The 22,270-nt window shown below is 33.6% G+C and overlaps 1 pseudogene; it reads right to left on the bottom strand.

Moving 5' to 3' along the window:
* Window positions 1–7,207: 7,207 nt before the first annotated feature.
* LOC112480803 lies at window positions 7,208–7,325 on the bottom strand (annotated as a pseudogene).
* Window positions 7,326–22,270: the final 14,945 nt, after the last annotated feature.

Genomic DNA, 22,270 nt, shown 5'->3' on the forward strand with positions numbered 1-22,270 from the left:
CATATTTGGGATTGGTCAAACATAATCTGTAAAAGATGCTTCTAGAAAATTCAATCATTTTTTCTTTTAAATCTCGGTGATGAATATTTACCTGTTAATAAGTATAGTGTTAGAGATTAGTAATTAATTATATTTATTTTGATTTTTATTTATGCAATTATTTAGGGTTTAAAACGTTTATGTAAGTTGACACTGAATCAATAACTGTATATTGTTTAATTGTGCTTGAGTTGGAAACACGGAACCATAATTAAGATGTGGTTAGAGGGTACATTTACTCTAGCAAATCTAAAGTTAAAAAACAATGGTGATTGTGATAGTATTGCTTTATATCTTGCCTATGGTGATGGTTACATGAATCTGCACATGTGATAAATTACATACATACATACATACATACACACACGAATGCATTTAGAACTAGTGAAATCAGAATAAGTTCAGTGGATTGTACCAATATCATTGTTCTGATTGTGATATTGTACTGTAGTTATGCAAGATGTTACCGTTGGGAGAAACTGGGCAAAGTGCTTACCAAAACATCTTCTATTACTTCTTACAACTGCATGAGAATCTACAATTATCTCAAAATTAAAAGTTAAAACAATTCTGAATATCATAAAATACATTATTTTTTATTCACTTATATCCTTGATAATTGATTTTTAAACACTGTTAAAGCTAACGTGTGGAAATTACTCTGAAAAATTATGGAAGAATTTAGAACCTGCCATTTTTCTACAGATCAGAAAGCAATAAGCCTTTATTTATATGCCATATACTTACGGTTCCAAAAGGAAAATTCTGAACTATTGTTATGCTCATGCATTGTGCTCATAAAATCGCCAACATGTTACTAGGATAATTTTCTTTAATCCAACAGAACAGCTGCAGAATACAATATTGTCTATGTGAAGACCTTACTATAAGTGCACAGGAAACTATTTCTTTTTATCATATTGCCCGTGGATGAGTCAGTTTGAATAGATACATTAAAAATTTTAGAGCACATTGAAATATATATTTTTTAAATGGTTATCAAAAATATAGATAAATTTAAAAAATAAAAGCAGTTATTTACATTTTTTTTACTATAACGAATGACCCTGATGAATCCGTGCTATATTAAGACAACTAAATAACTTTTTAAAAAAAAATTCTTAGAGACCATTAGAAAATATGCATCGATTACTTTCTCATAAACTATTTTTGAATAGCTATAGTTAGGCACTTTTATAAGAGCAATAAAAGTGGCTTTGATGTAAGTGATAGAATAAGTTAGAGCTTGGAAGAATTCAAGGTTTTGATAAATACCATTGGTAAACTATGAAAAGAAAAATCCATTGAAACGTAAAGCAAAAGCAATACAGTTCTTATTTGAACTGTACAGGAGAGACCTTGGAGCCCAAGATATTGATCTATATGGAAAGAAATACAATGCTGGTATACTGCTTGATGCTTCAGGAAAACATAGCTACATAGTCATACGAGTGGAAACTTAGTTTCCTGGTACTCAACTTTTAAATAGACTATCAGATAAGTTTTAAAAAATTTAAGTGATCACAGGAGAAAATATAAATGCCAGTGTAAAGTTACAGTTGATGGAGGCTGGGAGGTGGAAGGCAGTGAGGGAAGGTTTAGATTGCATGGAGAAAGGCATCATGAGACCTATAATTAATAGAACAAGAGATGGATTTTCAGGATGTTGTCTGAGGTCACAGAGGGTACCTTTAAGGTGGAAAAAGAGAGATGGGCAAAGTGAGAGTTAAAGCTCCTCTACCAAAGCAAGAAGTTAGTAGACAAAGTTAATAAGCCAAAAGTTAATATACTAATAATAGTACAGTTTTTAAGGCAGGAAAAAACATACCCAGAAGTAGCAAAACATGATAACATGATTGTTTTTGAAATGTGGAAAGGCCTAGGGATGAATATGAAAGGTATTTTTATTTTTTAATTTTTTTTATCCACAGATTTGTATGTACTGTTTGATTACTTTAAAAAAAAAATAAAGCAGAGATTTTTATTTTATGTAAGATAGTAAGTTCTCCCATTAAGAGGTACTTGAATTTCAGTTCTTCACTCATTTGAAAACCATTCATTGAGCACATATTTCATGCAAGGGTGAATTCTATTTAAAAGAAAATAAGATTTTTGAGGATGATGGTTTTTACTAAGTATATTTAGCCAAAATGAATTTCTGGTTCAAAAATTAAGGGTTTGGGTATTTGTGAATGTCTGTCTATCTATCTATCTATCTATCTATCTAATTAAGGGTTTGGATATTTGTGAATGTCTGTCTGTCTGTCTATCTATCTATCTATCTATCTATCTATCTATCTATCTATCTATCTATCATCTATCTATCTATACATGTGTCTGAAAATGGAGAAATGACAAGTAGAATTATAATCAAGGTATACTTTGAGGTTTGATAGTCATGAATATCATTTTTGAAAATCACAAATAATATTTTTTTTACATCTAAACTTGTTGATTTTTGTACTTAGAAATCATGATAATGATTGCTAGTCAACATCTAGTCCTTCTCAATCCTGTTTATTACCTTGACCTAGTGTTAAGAAATCTGAACCCCAAAACTCTCAATCCTGACCTCTGTTAAGAAAACATGCTTCTTTATTGTGTCTGGTGTACATGGCCCTAAGAGATTATAGTTTGTGAGCATTTTACTTGCAAAAAAATCTACTAAAGAATTCTGGTGAGTTAGCAATGCAATGTCTGTAAAGAAAATGTTTCCCAATTTAAAAGCTATTCAAATCTTGAAAGATTATTGAAAATAATTGTTGATGTGTGATAATTTGTTCTAAAAGATTTGATTTACAATATAAAACACATTATTTCTGCATCTGTTGTCAACATTATATTTGTTTAAAAGCATCCAGGCAGTAAAAAGTCTTGCTACATAAAGGCAAAGTTTAGGAGATGGTAATGGCAATAATTTTGTTGTAGAAACTGCCTCATATAGGAAGTCTTACCTCCAGAGTCTGCTTTCCTGTGACGTTTAAGGGAAAAAGCATGGGCTTAGCAGTTACTTGGCAAAAGTGGGACAAGCACCCAGGTACATAACTCAGTCTATTGTCTCAGTCTATTTATCTGCAAAATGAAGAAGCACTATTGTCACTCACAGAGTCACTAACAACATCATTGAACACCCGGTAATAGTTATTCACATGTACTGGGCATTAAAGTCTGGCAGCTCCAGGGCTTGTAGTGAATCTTATTCGATTCTCCCAACTATTAGAATCTAAATAGGAGCATTTTAAATAGGAGCACATTGAGGCTGACAGAGATCCTAGTGCTTAGTTAAGGGGTGAAAAAGAAACCAAAACATGTCTCTCTGATTCCAAAGCTCTTGTACTTAAAATGCTGCCCTAAATTACCCACTTTATGTGACCTTCAGGTTTTGCACAGTTCATATACTCTGTCAGTAGCTTTAACTACTGTGCCCTGGACCCTGGAGATGGGCTCACAGCTACTGTAGGACATTCACAGTCCATGTATGTCGAAAGTAAAATATATAGACTGGGTAATGTTATACACATATGTACACTATGATATATCAAGAGTAAATAGATGCCATGTGATTAATAAAAAACAAATGTGGTTACATAATTATTACAGACGTGTTTAATTTTTTTCTAAACAATTTCTAGAGGTACAATTTATATCATTATGAGACATGAAAATTGTATTGCTGTTAAATAGGAGTCATCGGACTCAGGGTCACTGCACAACTCCAGGGGTGCCATAACAAAGGGCCCCAGACTAGGTGGCTTAAAGTACAGAAATTTTTCTCACAAGTCTAGAGGCTGAAGTTTGAGATCAAGATATTGGCAGGATTGGCTTCTTCTGAGGCCTCTCTCCTTGTCTTGTAGATGGCCATATTCTCCCTTTAATCTCACATGGTCTTAAGTCTGTGTCCCAATCTTATAGGTCGTATTGGATTAGGGCCCACCCGAATGACCTAATTTTAGCTTAATTTCCTCTTTAAAGATCCTATCTCCAAATATAGTCACATTCTGATATAAAGGGGTTAGGACATCAACAAACAATTTTAGGAGGACACAATCAAGCCCTTAACCCTTCCTCTCCTTCTTCCACAGAGAATTGCATGTGCATAGTTTGGCTTCTTCAAACTTCGCAGTCTCCAATTTTATCTGCTACTTCCCTGGATTTTCTTGCATAGACATTTAATGGCTCTACTTTTTGTCCTCTGCTTCTCTGTCTACTCTTGCATTCATAAGCAATTTCATCCAACCTCCCCTTAGAGCTTTAGACTCCAGGGATTCTAATGAACAGCTCAAACTCAACATGGCCAGAACAGAACCCTTGATATCTTTCACCCTCAGACAACTCCTTCTCTGTCTCAACAACAATTACTGTCATTGTTCGGCACCAAAACTTTGGAGTCATCCTTTATACTTCTTGTTTCCTCACGTCTGCATCCAATATATCGAAACATGTCTATTGGCTCTACCTTGAAATGTAAATTCCAATTTCTAACTTTCCATTTCTCACCACTGCAAATAGCTACCATCCTAGTTCTAGCCTGCACTATATCTTTTATATAAACTATAACCATTTCTTTAACTTATCTCCATGCTCTTTTCATGTGTTTTAATTCTCCTCATACCCACTATCATGATTAAAGACATAACTCTGAGTTGTGGTGATCGTGTATATGCATGTATAAAAAGTCGTTCATCTGTACTCTTAGATTTTTCTCATTTTGTTTTACGTAAATTTTTAATTCAACTTCAAAGAATTCTGAGAAAACAAACAAGGTTCAGTTCATTTCTTGTCCCTGCTCAGAGCTCTTCATTGACTAAATATCACCATCTGAATGCTCTATATTTTTCTGTCATATGTCCAGTTGAGCCCACCAACTTCGTTTGTTACCTTCTGTCACTTCACCCTGTTCACGCTGGCCTTCTTATTTTCTGAATGAATCAAGTTAAATTTTGTCTAGGGTCTTCTCCATCTAGCTCTAACACTTTTTTTAAATCACTGCATCTTCACTTCTCAAACATCACTTCTTTAGCAAAAGCCCTACCTGATTCACGTTATACCAAATACCATTACCCGCCCCCATTATTCTTTATCTTTTTTTACTGATTTCTTTCACCAAAATAATCATTTCTAAATATTATACATTTAATTGTTTCTTTGATTTCTGTCTGTTTTGTCCAATAATGTATTTCCTGGCCTAGCATAATATTTTGCGCATTGTTAGAATTCAATATGTATTTGTCAAATGACTATATATATGTATACATATATAAATATACATATATACATAAATAACAAAAAATTAAATTTATTTGATCACAATTTTAAGACCATTTCAAATAAAATTTACAGTTTGAAATATTCTTTTGCTTCAATTCTCCATTTTGCTTTGTATGCAGAGCTCCAGCTTTAATGAAATCTACTTTTAATTCTTTGCAATTTAGACAGTTAGACTTTACTAAATTTGGTCAAAAGCTATTGTTATATACAATCAGACAGATAAAGTTCATATGGCATATTCGTTTTTCCATAAATATCTGTAGTTAAATAGAGTCCATTACTTAAAAGACATTTTCCAATGGAAAAAATTATGCAGCTATAAATGTCTTCTTATATGTATCTCAAATATGTATCTCAAAATGTGGCCTATAGTAAGTTTTTGGCAATTTTAAGATATTAGGGAAAGGCTCCCTGTTTGTAAAAATACTCTAAAGGCTTTTGTAAAACAAAGAAGAGTTTTATGGTGTGAATAGTTGGTCTTTAAGTATCGATCATCTTGGGAAAATTTTAATTCTTTTGACCCTTTTTAATATGTAAAAATTAAGTTCTAATAATTATAATAATGAAATGATCACAGGCTAATTATATCACAGGGTAATTATAAAATGAAATAAAATAATTATGAGAGAACACATTGCAAAGTGCAATACTTTAAAATGCTAGAAATTATCCTTCAAATCAAAACAAGAAATATTTGAGGGCCTATCATTTGAAGCACAGTGACCAACAAGGAAAAAGTTATTTTAGATCTAAAAGAAAAAAACCATGTTGGAACTAAAAATTACGGACACTTTTTCAACTAGAAGCTAATGAGTGTTCTGATCAATATAATTGGTAAATCTTGATAATAAAAGTCGATTTTATAATCACTTTTATTTTTTTTTAGTTTTAATTTTGGTTGAATTGATTTTCTAGAAACTTAACTTTGGCATCATGTTCTTAAGTTTTCTGTCTTCCACCAAGAAAATAAAAATGAATAGCTTATCTTTCTCTTTACGAAAAAATAATATCTTTCAAAGTGTTAACTGAGACTGTAGAAAAACTGACAAAATCTCAAATAGGAATACCTTAATTCTTTATATATTGCACTGTTCTTCCCAGCCTATGACTGCAGATAAAGTTGTACTTTATTTACTCACATCATAATGGCACAAGACTCCATGCACATCCTTGCCAGAAATTATTACTACAAAGAATGTCCTTCATGCATTTCTGAGAATTTTCCCAACGTACTGCTTCACATAACACCAGAAAAAGATTGTCAGGTTCTTTAACTAGGGCCTCTTTCTGGCCACCAGTCTGTTACGCCTGTTGCTGAAGACGCTTGTTAATTAAGAATTCTATTAGGCAAAGTATCTATATTATTGATGTTGCTTCTGCCCCATTTCCATCTCAGGTGGGGTCCAAAGGTCAGTCTTGACTACTTTTACCTGCTGTCCCAGATGCTGGCATCTCTGGAAGCCAGGCCCTACACCACCTTGCTATGATTTCCAAGAGCAACTCTACTGCTGTCCTATTGTGGCAGGAAGTAAAAGCTCACTGCTTCCACTCATTTCCACACTGCTTCTTCATGGACAGGAGAATGTCACCCTACTCTAGGCCTTTCCACTTCTTAGAGTCTGTGATGGTTAATTTTATGTGTTAGTTTGACGAGGCTAAGATAGATGGTAAAACTTTATTTCTGGATGTGTCTATGAGAATGTTTTTGGAAAATATTTGTATTAGAATATGTAGACTGAGTAAAGATCTGCCCTCACCAATGTGGGCAGAGCATCATCTAATATGTTTTTTAAATTTTATTTTATTTTTATTTTTTAGGTGAGGCAACTCTTGGTTCACCTCACGGATTGCAAGGACCTTGTCAGCTTACAATCCCTTATTTTTTATTTTTTATTTTTTATGCCTACAGCACCTGGTCTTTTTAGGTGGTCTCCCATCCAAGTACTTACTAGACCCAACCCTGCTTAGCTCCGAGATCAGATGGGATCGGGCTTGTTCAGGGTAGCATGGCCATAGACATCATCTAATATGTTGAGGGCCCAAAGAGAGCAAAAAGGCAGAGAGAGGGTGAAATTTCTCTTCTCTTCTTGATCTGGTACATCCATATTCTGCCCTTGGACATCAGAACTCCTGTTCTCAGGCCTTAGGACTCTGGGATTTACACCAGTGGTCCTCTCACCTTCCTCTCTGCCCTTCGGTCTCAGACTGGGAGACACACCATTGGCTGCCTTGGTTCTCAGGGCTTTAGACTCAGACTAAATTACGCTACCAGCTTTCCTTCTTCTCCAGCTTGCAGTGGACAAATCAAGGGGCTTTTCTGACTCCATTACTGCATGAGCCAATTCTTATGATAAATCTATCATCTATCTATCTATCTATCTATCTATCTATCTATCTATCTATCTATCTATCTATCATCCATCAATCATCTACTATTGGTTCTGTTTCTCTGGAGAACCCTGCCTAATAAAGAGCTCATGCTCCTTTGGCTCTAAGCCCTAGCTCCATTGTCAGTTTAAATTCTTGCCCATAATTTGTTCTAGGATTAACCACTACCTGGGATGATTGACAGTGGCTATATCCTTATACTTTAGAGGTTAATTCCATCTTTACTCATCAGGTCATAGACTTGACCCATAGTTCTGATTAGATCATTAAAAATTAATCTGAGATTGGTAAATTTTCTTAAATCCAGTTATTTAGTCTTTCATATGATCACTTTGTTACTTATATTAAAATCAGACTGGTACTAGATATTTTGAAAACTTTTAAAGTTTGAACTGAATGACAATTCAGCCTGAATAGAGGTAATATATCTTAGCAATAAAGCTCATTTTATTAAAGGATACCACTAAGTAAGTACATAACATTTTATTGTATACCTAACATTATAATTTAATGATAGGCAATAACTCATACATCTGTTATTTTTTATATCTTTTTTGCCAAATCTTCAGAAAGACAGGTTATAACTTAGCAATCACATTAGACATGTCTTCAATAGCAATGCACTTTAATTTGCATATTTCTTAAGTAAAAGATACATCATAAGCACACATGTTCAGAAATATTGGGGCTTAATATCTAAATGTGTATGTAATATGTAATTATTGTCTTTATAAGTTATTACCTTTATAGGAGATAATGATCTCACCTGGAGAAAAATCTTGCATTCAAGTGCTTTTTGTTCTTATCACTTTGTTATTAAATAATTGTCTAAGACTTGAGAAGTATCTAAACGAGAATACTATTTAATAAAAATTGCTGGACTTAATTCTGTTCTCAGATGTCCAAATTCTTATTGACTTTAACTCTTACTAAGAACATCTATTATATGGGACCATTTATCTATAAATGAGTCTAAGTAATTATGTGGAGTATCAGCATATTTGTGCATAGTGGTGTGAAGCGGATTCTGGATAACCCTCTAAGCTTTTACAAGAAAATAGAAAGAAATTGATATCCATTCAGATACCATAAGGAATGTTCTTTTATCTCACTGAGAGGCATTTATTCAAGCTAACTTTAGGATCATAATGTTCAGGTGAAAATACAAGAAAATTTACAAGTCCTCATACTTCACAATGTCGTTTTGTATATCTGAGTCTGTCTAGTTCACAGTGGAAGCTCAATTACAATTTATATTTGGAGTTAGGCATCACATCCTGGTATGGAGTTCTGTTTTCATGTATTTATTTGCAAAAGACATTGAGTCTCCTAACAACTTGTCCACATGCAAGGATCAAAAATACATTTAAATATTTGCTGATATTGAGATAGTGCCTAAATAAATCTAAACAACAGAGAGTGCTATGAGATCTTGAAAGAATTTGCTAAGGGACAAAGATTCTCATTACACCAACCAAATTTGCTGACATAGCCTGAATTGTAGATGGTCAGTGATTCCAGTACAGTGAGAAGCTGCATTTGAACTCTATCATTTTTAGTGAGATAAAATTAGCACAGCTTTATTATCTCACATCTTAGTCAATCTAACATGCTTCTAAGACTCGTGCAAGTTTTGGGTGGTTATAATCTATACCAGACTCTGGATTCTGATTTTTGCTGGACTAGGTCTCACTCACTTTGGCAATATGAAGGCAACTGGTGACATTAATTTGGAGTTGATTCAATGAGGTCATGTAGGATGGGGGAATTTGATTGAAAGTGGGAGGTGAGGAAATGGAGATATGAGAAAAGACTATTTTGAAAAGATCACTAGAAAGATCAGTGAAATGGAACTATAGAAGGAAGATGACCTAATATCTAAAGAGGAATTTTATATATATGGAAATATCGAAGTATATTTCTATGAATAATAAAAACAGCTCATACTTTTATAGTTTATGTGCCAAAAAAAAGTATTCTATAAGTATCAATTTAATTCTCAATTTTCATAAAAACCTTCCATCTTACAAGTGAAATTGACTCTCAGAAGGGGTTAGTAATGGGCTCGTTGTCATGTGGCTACTACAGGGTGGGGCCAGGATTCCAAACCTAGGACTATTGACAGAGCTCACATTCCCTAGAGTAGAGGGCTCTGCCTCTCTTAAAAGTAGGAGTGATCCTCCATGGAGAGAGAAGATAATGGGAGAGAAGGGAGAATATTGCAGGAGTGAAGACCTGAAGGATGAGAAGAAGCTTGATATCAGTGTGCAAGTGGAAGGGTTCAGTCCTTAGAATGAGAACGGTCTATTTGATGGACTGCAGATGAAGGGAAGTTGTTAATTTTTGTGGTGACTCTTATGATTTTGTTTCTTCTTTCCTGAGTGTAATAAGAGTTAGGAGTGAAGTAAAGAGAGCTAGTGTTGAACATTATGAAGAGAGAAGAGGTGTGAAATATATGCAAAATAATGACCTCATTTCTTTCATTTCCCACCCCTGATCATGAAAAGGATATCAACCAAATCAAGTGCCTTTTAAATTTAGGATCTTGGCTACTTTTTACTATAGTGCTTGGTTGACAACCATCTGTGCTGTGGTTACTTTATTTTTAGTTAGTGACCCAGGAATTCTCTTCATCATGAGGCTTGAGCTCTTTCCATGGCCAAATTTCATGAAAATAGAGGAATGTCTCTTCTCTAAGAATCTTATTGAGGACATACGGGAATTAAAACAAGGTTTTAAGGTGGCCAAGGGGTAAATTGGAGGATTTCATGTGCCTCGTTAAAACAAAATACCACAATTGAAAAAGAATGAAACTTTAAAACCAATTGTCTGAAACCTCACCCCAGGAAGTTTTATTTTCCTACAGATTAAGCATGTCTTTTTATTTTCTTGGAAAGGGATCTGCTTGTAAAAGTGTTTTATGTACAGTTTAAATGCCATTACTTTGGTGTCACAAGAAAATGTGCATTACTTAGTGAGTGTTCTCAGCATCTTTCCTTGTTATTCTCTATCAAGACATATCTTCAATTCCTGGACCATTAATGCCTGACATATTTGTCAAATATATAAACATGCACTATGAATTTGTTTAAAATTTGGCAAATAACACAATTATCTCTTCTGCTACTACTTATATTTTCAGTTGTAGCTAAGCATCCTTGACCTAACTAGGCTCTTCCTCATATTAGCCTGAAGGTCCAGAATACTTCTGATGCTGTTTCTAAACCAAGACACACAACTATTTTGAGAAAGAACTATGTTACCGAAGGTTTTGCCTTTTTCTAAATGACCAACTACATTTAACCAGTCAGTAGTTTTCTCGAAGGTGTTCTAAAAGCCTTTTGACTCTTTTTGTATCTTATGGAAATTTTAAGCAAAACCAGGTAATCAGAGCATGCTTTTGAATCTACTCATAAAAGCAATATATCTGCATGCTTGTGACCACCCTTTTTTGTATCTATGGCCAGAGTCACCTTATCTTGTTTGATTGTTGGTCGCCAATCATTGGCCTCAACTTTTTTCTGTCTTGTCTCTTGCTAATTTCCTGGTAGTGGCATTCTTATATCTCAGCTTTTGCTCTTTCACCTAACATCTCTACTTTTGAAAATAACTTTAAATTTTCACATTTCTACGCTGGCCCGTTAGAATGTATGCATAGGCGATACTCAAACAATGCATTTGAAAAAAATTTTATTGTGCAACTATTTAAAAAATGACGATAATTTACATCTATTGTGTACAATATGTTAAGAAACAAAGCAGATTATTATAGCGTATATAGAGTATGATCCCATTTTGTATAAAAATGTTTTTAAGTAGTTTGGAAGGGTTAATATCAGAATATAAACTGGTTATCCCTGGTAAGATGGTGATAATCCAAATCCCTTTGCATTTTATTCATCAATAAAGGTATTTTACTTTAATATAAAGCACAGTAGAGAGAAAGGAATAGTTTTCTTTTCCACATCGCTTTTCATCTTATTTATTCAGTTTAGTATGATGGTCATGCACCAGACCTACTTACTACCTCTGTAAACTTATGCAATTCACCTCAAATTGTCTATGCCTCAGTTTCCTCACCTATCAAATGGGATAATAATAGTACCTATATCAAAAGGTTGATTTGATATTTTAATAAATGTAAGACGATTAGAACAATGATCTAAACACAGTAATTTGTGTTTTTCTTTATTCTTATGTATTTAACCCCAATGTCATGTTAAACATATGGTAGAAACTGAAACTCACACAGAGGAGTGTGGAATCAACACTTGTTCACAGTTTAGAGGGAGAGACAGACAAATAAATAGATGATTTCAGTGAATATGCTGATTACTATAGAGATGTATCGACTGTTACTAATTATTATTAATTATTGTTTAAGAGGAACATGTAACTCAAATTAGAAGGCTTCCTTAAAGATGTAACATCATGAAGGATAAATCATTTTGGTGAGGAGGAATTCCAATAACACAGGCACAGATCCACAGCCAGAGGGTAACAATACTGGTTTTAAACTTTTCTATCTGCAATTCAATCTGCTATGAATTTGAACTTCTAATTCTGCTTTAAACATCTCAGTTCTTCCAACCACTTCCAGTATTCTATGTGATGGAGACATTAATTTCTCACTGTCTTCTAGGAGCTATGGAGAAATTATAATAATTTTTGATAAAGAACACTGAAAATTTATTTGTAAAATCTCCTTTGGGAATGGGATGATTAATCTTTGAATAAATAACTTTATAAGCCAAAGGAAAAAAGGCAAATCAGAAAAAAAAAATTAATCTATAAATCCCAGACTCTGGCTTTTGCTTGTTCACTTATTAGACTTATTTCAAAAGGGGGAATTAAAAAAAAATTTTTTTGATGGAAACCTTTAAATGAAAAGGGGTTAGGGGAGGCACAACTAATTTCTGTATGCACTGAGATAACATTTAATGGTTTAATTAAGATGCAGATTAGGTGATAGCTATAAAACCTTACTATTCTGGGATCTAACCAGCAAGTTAAGATAGGGTTTTCATTTTGAGCAAACAGATGGAAACAAAGGAATTCCTAGTTAAGAGAGTGGTGTTGCCAGATTAGTAAATTATCTGCAGTATATACAATATTCTTTTTTTGTAACTTCAGATTTATTTTTTCTAATTCATATCTAGTATACTTTTGGTATCTTTTATAATTTAAGATATGATAACATAAACTTTAGGGACTTCCCTTTGAATCAATTAGATAATTATTTTAGTCATAGAGATGTGATAAAAAAGTTAGCCCCTGACTTTTTTCAATTTTTTATTGTTATAAAAACACATAATATAAAATGTATTATCTTACAATTTTAAGTGTACAGTTCAGTGATATTAAGTTTATTTATATTGTGCAACAATCACCACCATCCATATATAGAACTCTTTACATTCTGCAAAACCAAAACTCTATACTCATTAAATAATAATTCCTAATTCTTTCCTCTCCCTAGCCCCTTGAATATTAAGTAAAATGTGTTCCAAAGTTTTTTTAAATCTAAACTGCAATTTATTATATGAGCAACATAGTAAATGATGATTGAACTCTCAAACTAGTCCACAAACCCTATTTATCGATTAGCTCACGATCTATTAAATTGATAAAATAGACAAATACAAAGGATTATAAATCATGATAGGCAGGGGTTGAAATTTTTGGTCAATGAGAAATATGCATACAAAACATCACTTTATTGGGTACAAGATGATCCTTAAGCAAAATTGGGAAATGAGCAGTTTGTATTCGGTGTCTGCCATGTTTTTATTGTATTTATCTTCTGGTGCTTTTCTCTTTGACTTCTAAGCTCTTACTTCCTGGATACTATCCTATTTTAAGCCTGAATGTTATGCCCCATACATGTCTATATCATTCCCCAAGAGTCCCATAATTTCAGAAATACTTTCTTTTTGGGGCACATTTTTGTTGGAGATTTTCAAAAGTGAAAATGGAGTTGCTATATTAAAACAGGTTTGAAGGATACCTGCAAACAACCTCCTACAAGTCATTTTATAATTCTAGAACTCCTGAGAATTCAGAGGTAGTATTATGTCACCAGATAAAGGTACAAGAAACAGATTCCATGACACCATGCAAAATAGTAACTGAAGAACATTTACAAGTACTAGTGATGAGATTCATTACTACCTGGGCTCATTTTCAGCCATTTTTCAGATGCTAACTTTGCGGCATACAGAGAAGCTGTTCTGTTATTAAACTTAAAACATATTAAATTACATTTGCTACATATGGATCATAGATGTTGAACTTTATAAATTCCCTCTAATCAGAATCTCAATTTGCATTCTCTATCCATTATGTTTTGTATGTTTTATACTTCTCGAGGAACATTAAGCTAACATGAAGTGGGTAGGGGTGGGAGTAAAATTTTAAATTGTAAATTTTGAAAAAGGAATGGTGGCTGTAAATCCCTAGGCAGGAGATCATTCCTTTAAGCTTCTATGGGTGGTTTGTATGTAGTGGCCTACATCTAACGGTCCTGATTTTACTGGTTATCATTAGCTTCTCATATATCCTGTCAGGAAAAGAAGGCAAATTGTTTTGTAGGCCAATAGTCACCCAAATGATATTTTATTACCTATCTTAGGGTATCATATTCATCTTTTCCTGGGAGAATTCAAGGTGTCTAGTATGCTGATTACTATAGAGATGTATCGAGTATGTGGCCTCACCTAGCTCTGATTAGACAATCTATAACCTATGACGTTTGGTTTGCTGGAAAACTGACAATTATTTGGTTTTGTGATGTAGGCTTTTGCTTTTTGACAGTTTGGACTGTGATAGTTTGCCTTGGGATCTCTGTCATCATGTAAATTTTTGGGGGGGAATGCAGATAAGGGAAAGATTCACTTTGATTTTTAAATGCTGAAGATTCATGTTAATCCCCAGTATTCCCTCACAGAATACTTGGTGATAGTGGTTGAGACAGACTCATAAGAAGCTTTTCTGATTCAGTTATTCTATCTGTCCTATTCAGTTCAATTTGCCTGTGTTGGGGTCTTCTTCTGTAGCAAGAGAACCATTGCTTATCTCTGACTGGTATCCTTGTATGAAGGTCATCCCTCAGCTGAATGTCATCATTTCTTGCTAGCTAGGACATTTCAGCAGATGCCTTTGTTCTAGAAAAAATCATGCAACTATTTTTATAGCATACTTTGTCTGGTAATTAAAATAACCACAAGTATTGTGGTCACAAACCTGTTCCATTTATTATAGTATGCTATTTTAATAATATTTCAATTCTCAAAGGTTATTCGTATTCTGACTGTAATGCTGAAGCAAACAATTTACTCTCATACTTGGAGAATAGTAATCATTAAGGGTTAGATAAGGGTTAGATGTTTGAAAGGTATATATATTTTTAGTAACACTAACTCTTTTCTTTTTATTATTTTAATCATTTCTGTACTTGGTTTAAAACTGTGATATCTTCATGTCAGTAATTCTTACAGGTATAGTGCCAAGGAAAGTTACCCTTTTCAGCTCAAAATATTGCTATGGGATAAAACTGGGGGCTAAAGAGACAATATAAAAGTAAATCAGAACAGACATTTATAGGGAGGAAATAATATTTTTATTGACTGGCCTACAGCAGCAGTAATGTTCAGAAATGGGAAAATGCCATCTTAAGGAAAATAGAAAAATAAGACAGTTTGAAGGATCAAATACTTGTAATTCACAAATTTTCTCAATGTTATAAAAACTTTTTTTATCAAAAAGAGAAGCTATTATTTATATGTTAAGCCTTGTTTATATAGACAAAAGGAGGAGGAATTATGTAATGAAGCTGATCACTTAAGTCTTATATATCTTTACTTTCTATATATTTGGTTTCTCTAGATATTTGGTTATAGATAATAGTATACAGAATTACATGTTATTTATCTCAATCAATGATGAATACGAGCAAAATCTTTGATCTTAGATTATGTGTGTATCTTCCCAGGCCTAGTTGTAGAGCTGATGTTTTCTGACTAATCAATTATGCTATTATAATAATACTCAGTGGATTTATAGGGAAGGTGGGTTAATTGGAGGAATAGAAATCATTAAATAAAAATATTCTGTTGCTATCATACCCTATTTCAGTAACTGGAAATATTAGTTTAAGAGTTATTTAATATAGTTAATGGTGACCCATTCTGTAAATGGTCTGGAATATTGGTCAAAGACTGCAAAAACTTTAGCTAGAAGAGTTCTACATTTAAGCTTGAGTCTGGCTCTACATATTGGTTGCATTCATCTGACAACCTACTAATTATTAATTTTATAAATTCAGATTTATGCCCTGGGAGGACTGGCTCAGCTTATCACAGTCAATTGCAGCCACACTCAGTCTCCAGAATTTAGGGCAAAAGGAAAAGCATTTGTTTGCCAAAGGGTATTTGAAGGTTTCCTCTTTTTTTTTTTTTTTTCCTAATCCTTTTTCTCCCTTTAGGTTACTAGCTCTGTTTTGTCTAACCTATTTTTGCCCTTGGCCAAGCAGCTCTATTTATTCTTTAAGACCTAGGCTCTAAAACACTATTTGTTCTATAATTTCACAATCTTATTTACTACAACACAAATAATTCCTTCTCTCTCTCAAATTTACATACATATATATTAATATATATGTAACATATATATTAATATATATGTATATATATTTACCTTCCAAATAACAACTTTATACTTTATTATGCCAATATACCCATTCCCCACTAAGCGTTTGAGTGGACAGGGCCAAGTAAGTGCAGGGTTCTGAGATCTCTGGCCCAAATATCTTCCCTGATTGGTAGAGATGACCTTAGAAATCAGCCTGCAGTTTTCAAACTGTTTCATTAATTAAACGAGGCAGAAAAGAGAGGACACTGTAGCTAAAGAGAGGACACTGTGGCTATGGTCTAAATGATAACGTCAATTTATTTGTCATTTTTCTATGTTACCCTTTACTTATACATTTTTAGAGATGGCACTGTTAATAAACATCATTTTATTCTAATTTTGTTATATATTCTTACATGCTATGCTGCATATGAAATTGCATTTATTCTATGTAATATCGACTTTAGTGACAGTAGTGCCTTACTTTTCTATACTTTAGATATGAAAAAATCTTTTCACTTCTGATTTTTCAATTTAAATGTGTATAGGCAAGAATATCCTCTTATAAACATCTCACCAACAAGATTTTCTATTTGCAAATGAAATTTTAAAAATTTGCTAATGTGATATTTAGCTAGAACACTAGCTCTTAACAAATACGGCCTCTTTCCTACTGTTTTGAGACTATGTTAGTAACCTTTGCTGATGGGAATCACAAACTAGCACTAAAAGAAATAAGTTTAAAACACTCAGACGAATGCTGAAAGGTTTGAAGTTGAGTTTGGGAAGGCATATAATTAGTTGAACTGTAAATTTAGGTTACTTTTGAGGTATTGGTGGAAGATTGCATTATCTCATAAAGTATTTCTTTGGCTTTCAAAGAGAAAAAATTCTTAGAAGAAATAAACTGTATGCATCACAACTTTATCTGATGGAGAAATGTGAGATTATAGAAGGGATGCTATAATCCCTTCTATAAGAGTAACTCAGGAGTGCTGATGTGGCAGTTCTAAGATCTTGATTATTAGCAAATTGGTTACTGAATGCTAATCTGTATTAACTATTAGAGAATCACTGGCTTTTGGAAATGTCCTCCAGGCATGTCTTAAAGAACAGAGGAAGCATCCCTAATACCATACATGAGGCATCGAGGGTTAGACTGGGCAGAGGCATTAAAATTTGTCATATGCATTCAGAAAAGGTATCTTGTTTTAGTTCATATTGAATTTTTTGAAAATACTATTATGTCTTTTGCTATACTTAGTATTTTAAAAATTGTTTAAACATTGTCCAGAGAAAGGAAAGCATGTGAATGTGTTGTTTCCAGATTCCCTCAGACTACACAGCTATTATCAGTTATAATAATCAGAGTAAAAACAGCTACCACTTTTTGAGTTTTTATTAAGTGTCAAGTATTGTACTAAGAATTTTACATGTGTTCTTATTTTCATTGTGAAAATAACTCTTTTAATCAGGAAGGTACTATTATCTCTATTTAACAGAGGAGGAAACTGAAATGATTAACAAGAATTTTAAGTAACTTTAATAACTAGCATAAGATTACACAGTCAGCAAAAGGTCGGATCACACAGTCAGGACCAAAATCCTGGTCCTTTTTAACTCTTAAGGTCTCTCAAGAATTGTAAACTCTCTGTGGTGCTGAATTTTAAGCTAAACTGGAAAAAAAAAATATGTGTATACATATATGCCATGTCTGTCTTATAGAAAAATTATAGATAAAATGCCCAAAACTTATTAGCTGTCTGTATAGTAGAATTAAAAAAAAAACGAAAAACAAAAAAAAAAAACAAAAACAGAAAACAGACTTTAAAACTTCAGCCATTTACCAGGCCTACAAGAATGTAAAACTTCAGACATTTACCAGACGAAACATAAAAGTACAATTTTAATTTTTGCACATTCATATTTCTGAGCTAGAACATTCATTCGATCCATAGTTATTGAGTGTCTATTTTATTCCAGATAACCCTGCTAAATCCTGGGGATATAAAAATTCCTGACCTCAATGAGTTGCTCTCTACAAAAGGAAATAGAAATAAAGAAGCAAACAAAAAATTACAGATTGCGGTAGGATCTATTTAAAAAAATGTGTTTGTGATAGAGAACAACAGGTGAAAAGAACTAATTTAGGTAGTATGATCAGAGAAGTCCACTCGTAAGAGTACATTTAGGTAGAGCTGAAGGTTAAGAGAAAACCATTCAGATAAAAAAAACAAATTCTAAAAACCTGGTACAGGAGGGTGCTTGAGGTCCTAGAAAAATCCAGAGAAGACCACTGAGACTAGAACATTGTGAAAAGATAAGTTGTTGATTTTCACAATAGTGGGTTAAGGATATAGTTAAGCATTTTCACTTATACTAAAAGATTTCTGAAAATAAAGGTTTGGAAGAGTAGAAACCTATAGCATCTTTCTTCTTATTCTTGGAAAAGAGAAGCTCGTTTATCTTCATTACTGATAGTTTATCGATTGGTGAACTTTTCCAATGGTCCATTCAGGCCACAGCTCAGAGACCTCTCTAAGACGTACAAACAGGTAACTTGGGATACTCAGGAGTTCCAATGGCCAGGAGATTTATTCCTAGGATTTCTGAGAGTTTGAAATCTGAGGCTTTTTTTTTTTTCAACTGAGATTTTTGCTATGAATTTGAGGCTTTCTTATTCTATTATACTCTTGTCAATATACACACTTAAGATGTATGATTTTGGTTCCAAATCTACATATTCAGCAAAATGCCAGGACTACCATTAATTTTTAGTATAATTTCAGGCCTTATAACTTGCCCCATTTTCCTTTTAAGTTTTTAGAAAATTTCTTTCACCAATAAATTAGCTTTCCCAGTTAATACCTCTAAAAGTGATTCCTAACTTGGGACTTTGAAAGCCTGAGATATTTGTATCATCCTTTCTTAGAATCACTGGCTGCTGGTGAAAATTCATAACTTTGGGGGTCTTCCTAGGTTCTTTGGGAGAAGTTGTACATGTCTATTGTACATACTATGAGGGTTTAAGAGAGATTTCTAAAATTAAATAAGTAACTTACTAATTGGATGGTTTAAGAGAGATTTTATGTTTATTCGTTGTTTTTAATCAAGAGAAGACATATAATTAATAATCTACTTTTGTTGGAGACTGTATTGGTCCTTGGTAGGGGTGGTTTGGGAGGATAAGAAGGAGGGATTAGAAACTAACTTCCCCAGTCTGCCAGAGATCAAATATGATATTTGGTTAGTTGGTGAAGAGATATTTTGATGATGCAAAGGGCCTAAGAAGGTACAGTTGTTAGAGGCAGAAACATAAAATCTATAATATTCTCACTTAATAATTAGGAGAGCTGGCTTCTGGTCCTAACTGTTCTATAAACTTTTTGTGGTTTGTGGAACAAGTCACATAGCCTGTCTTGGCCTCAGTTTCTTCATCTGTTAAATACATAATTTATATCAGATTCTCTTTAGAGCACCTGTATTACTTTATTTAAATAATTAATGAGCACCTACAAGGTACTAACTACTGTGATGAGAGGTAGGTAGTCAACATAAACTAAAAACACTTTTTGCAATTACTTCTATAAGGTCCAGTTTTCTTATGTGTAAAACAAGGGTTTCAAATAATGCCTAACTTATAGGGTTTGGGGAATAATCTATATACTTGGGATACTCTATGAAGAGCCATGGCACATAGGATGTGCTCAAGATATAGTAGTTATTACTATGACTGTGATGCTTGCTCTCATAGAGCCCCTGAAGGAATACAGACAACTGCAGTACCATGATAAGTGCTCAGGTAAGGAAGGAGGGTTTTGGTTCTGGAGGCAGCTCACATTATCCCCAGCCCAGAAGTTGGCTGAAGGCAGCCTATGATGTATGAACTCTGAGCCTTAGATTCTCACTCTTCTCCACTTTTTATGTCATAGTCATGCATTTGGTCTGTTCTACTATGGAGTTGGTAAAATTTAGTCTCCAAACTTAGAGGTCATCTTGTACTTTTCAAATTTTCCCAGTAAAGAAACTTTGATTAATGTCAAAAAACTTGCAGATCTCATTGGGTATTAGTTTTATTTTAGTATTTAGTAATCAGTTGTAAAATATATAAGGACACATTGCATAGGAAAATACTTGCAATCAATTTATGTATTTAAATTCCAATGGTATCTCTCAATGTTAAAAAACAGTATTGTACCATTTAGAGGTATCATTTAGAGAGACAGAACTAGTATTTATGTCACAGATGGCTTATATAATTGTGGGGCTGGCAAGTCCAAATTTTGTGGGGCAGGCTGACGTGCTGGAAACTCTTGAGGAATAGTTGATGTTATAGTCTTGAGGCAGAATTTCTTTTTCAGGGAAACTTCCTTTTGCTCTTAAAGCCTTCACCTAATTGGATAAGACCCACCCACAGTATGCAGGCTAATCTCCTTTATTTAAAGTCAGCTTATTATAGATTTTAACCATTGGTACAAAATAACTTTATAAAAATACCTAGATTAGTGTTTGATTAAATAACTGGATACTATAGCCTAGCCAAGTTGACACATAAAAGCAGTTCAACAAGCTAACAGAGGACAAGGCAGACGTGCAGTCCATCATTGGCCTGCAGAGCCTCTTTGAGACCTGCATGGATGAGGCCTTCGACGACACCAAGTTCTCTGCTGTGCTGGTGGAGCCTCCGCCACTGAGCCTGCCTGGTGCCGGTCTGAGTGCCCAGGAGCTGTGCAGTGGCCCTGGTGATGGTCCCTGAAGCTGGGCCCCCCAAGCCAGCTCAGCCTAGCTCTGTCCTTTCACCCCCCCTCCCCCAGTACATATTTCTAAAAGATATCTTACAGGTTCACTCTATAAAAAGCATTTTGACATGCATATGGATTGAAGAGGCTCTTTGGTGTTCTAGTGGTCAAGGACCATAGACTAGGTTAATGAAAATAGTGTGATTCTTTAGGACCCATAACTTTTCTAAAATAAGGACACAACCAGAACATTAGACAAGTGTCCAATTGCTTTTTCTATGAATGACTCTGATTTTGCTTATGTCATAGTTGTTGGATATGCCTGGCTCACTGTGACAACACCTAGCAAAACAAGCAGCCTTCTCAGAAGTCTACACTTGTGATCTGTGATTCTTGTTTTGTTGTTGAGTACTTTTCCAGAAACCCATCTGGCAAGATAAAACTGCTCAAACTGGATAGCAAAAGCAACATAGAGAGGATTATGAATTATTACTAAAGCATATTGACTTTTTGAAATGCTGGCTGAGATTTAAAAGGAAGTAGAAAAGCCAAATCTTTGGTTGGGAAAGGCTGGCTCTTATACAGGTAGAGGAACATCTTTATAAAAATTTCTAGGAAAGACATATGCTTTTATAAAATAAGTCTTTTCATTTCAACTATCATTTCTCATCTCCTTTCTTTGCTTTTTCTCTTTCTTTTTCAATTCTTCTGGTTCAAGATTTACAAAACAATGTGAATTTTATGAGCTCTGGTCCAAATAGATTGAAAGTAGCTAAGAAGAATTATAGCTGAACAAAATATTTACCTAATCTGAAAAATTTCGTATAACATATTACAGTTGTTGAAGTTGCATGGTTTTGTCATTACAAAATGTTTGAGAGTGAGCAATCTTTTTTTATAACTCTAGCCTAATCTTAGCACTGACCAAATATATTGCCACTTTTAAAATTATTTAAAAAGGAATTCAAATAAGGGAAATAAAATAATTGTAGAAATCAAAAAGTCACTTGAGGAAAAGTTAAATTATGGTGGGAAGAACTCTAAAGAAAAACTTGATTACTTTCTGAGAATTTGTGGGGCATTTAGTAGGGGGATTTTAACTAGTTATATTCTGTGTTCACAAGGAAAGGGTTAAGAGAAAATAATCTTAATGGCAAGAGACAGCTATGTTAGACATCGGAGTACTTCTTGAGCATTTAAATGATAAA

The sequence above is a fragment of the Pteropus alecto genome, unplaced genomic scaffold (assembly GCF_000325575.1).
Source record: "Pteropus alecto unplaced genomic scaffold, ASM32557v1 scaffold20, whole genome shotgun sequence".
Classification (NCBI taxonomy): Eukaryota; Metazoa; Chordata; class Mammalia; order Chiroptera; family Pteropodidae; genus Pteropus; species Pteropus alecto.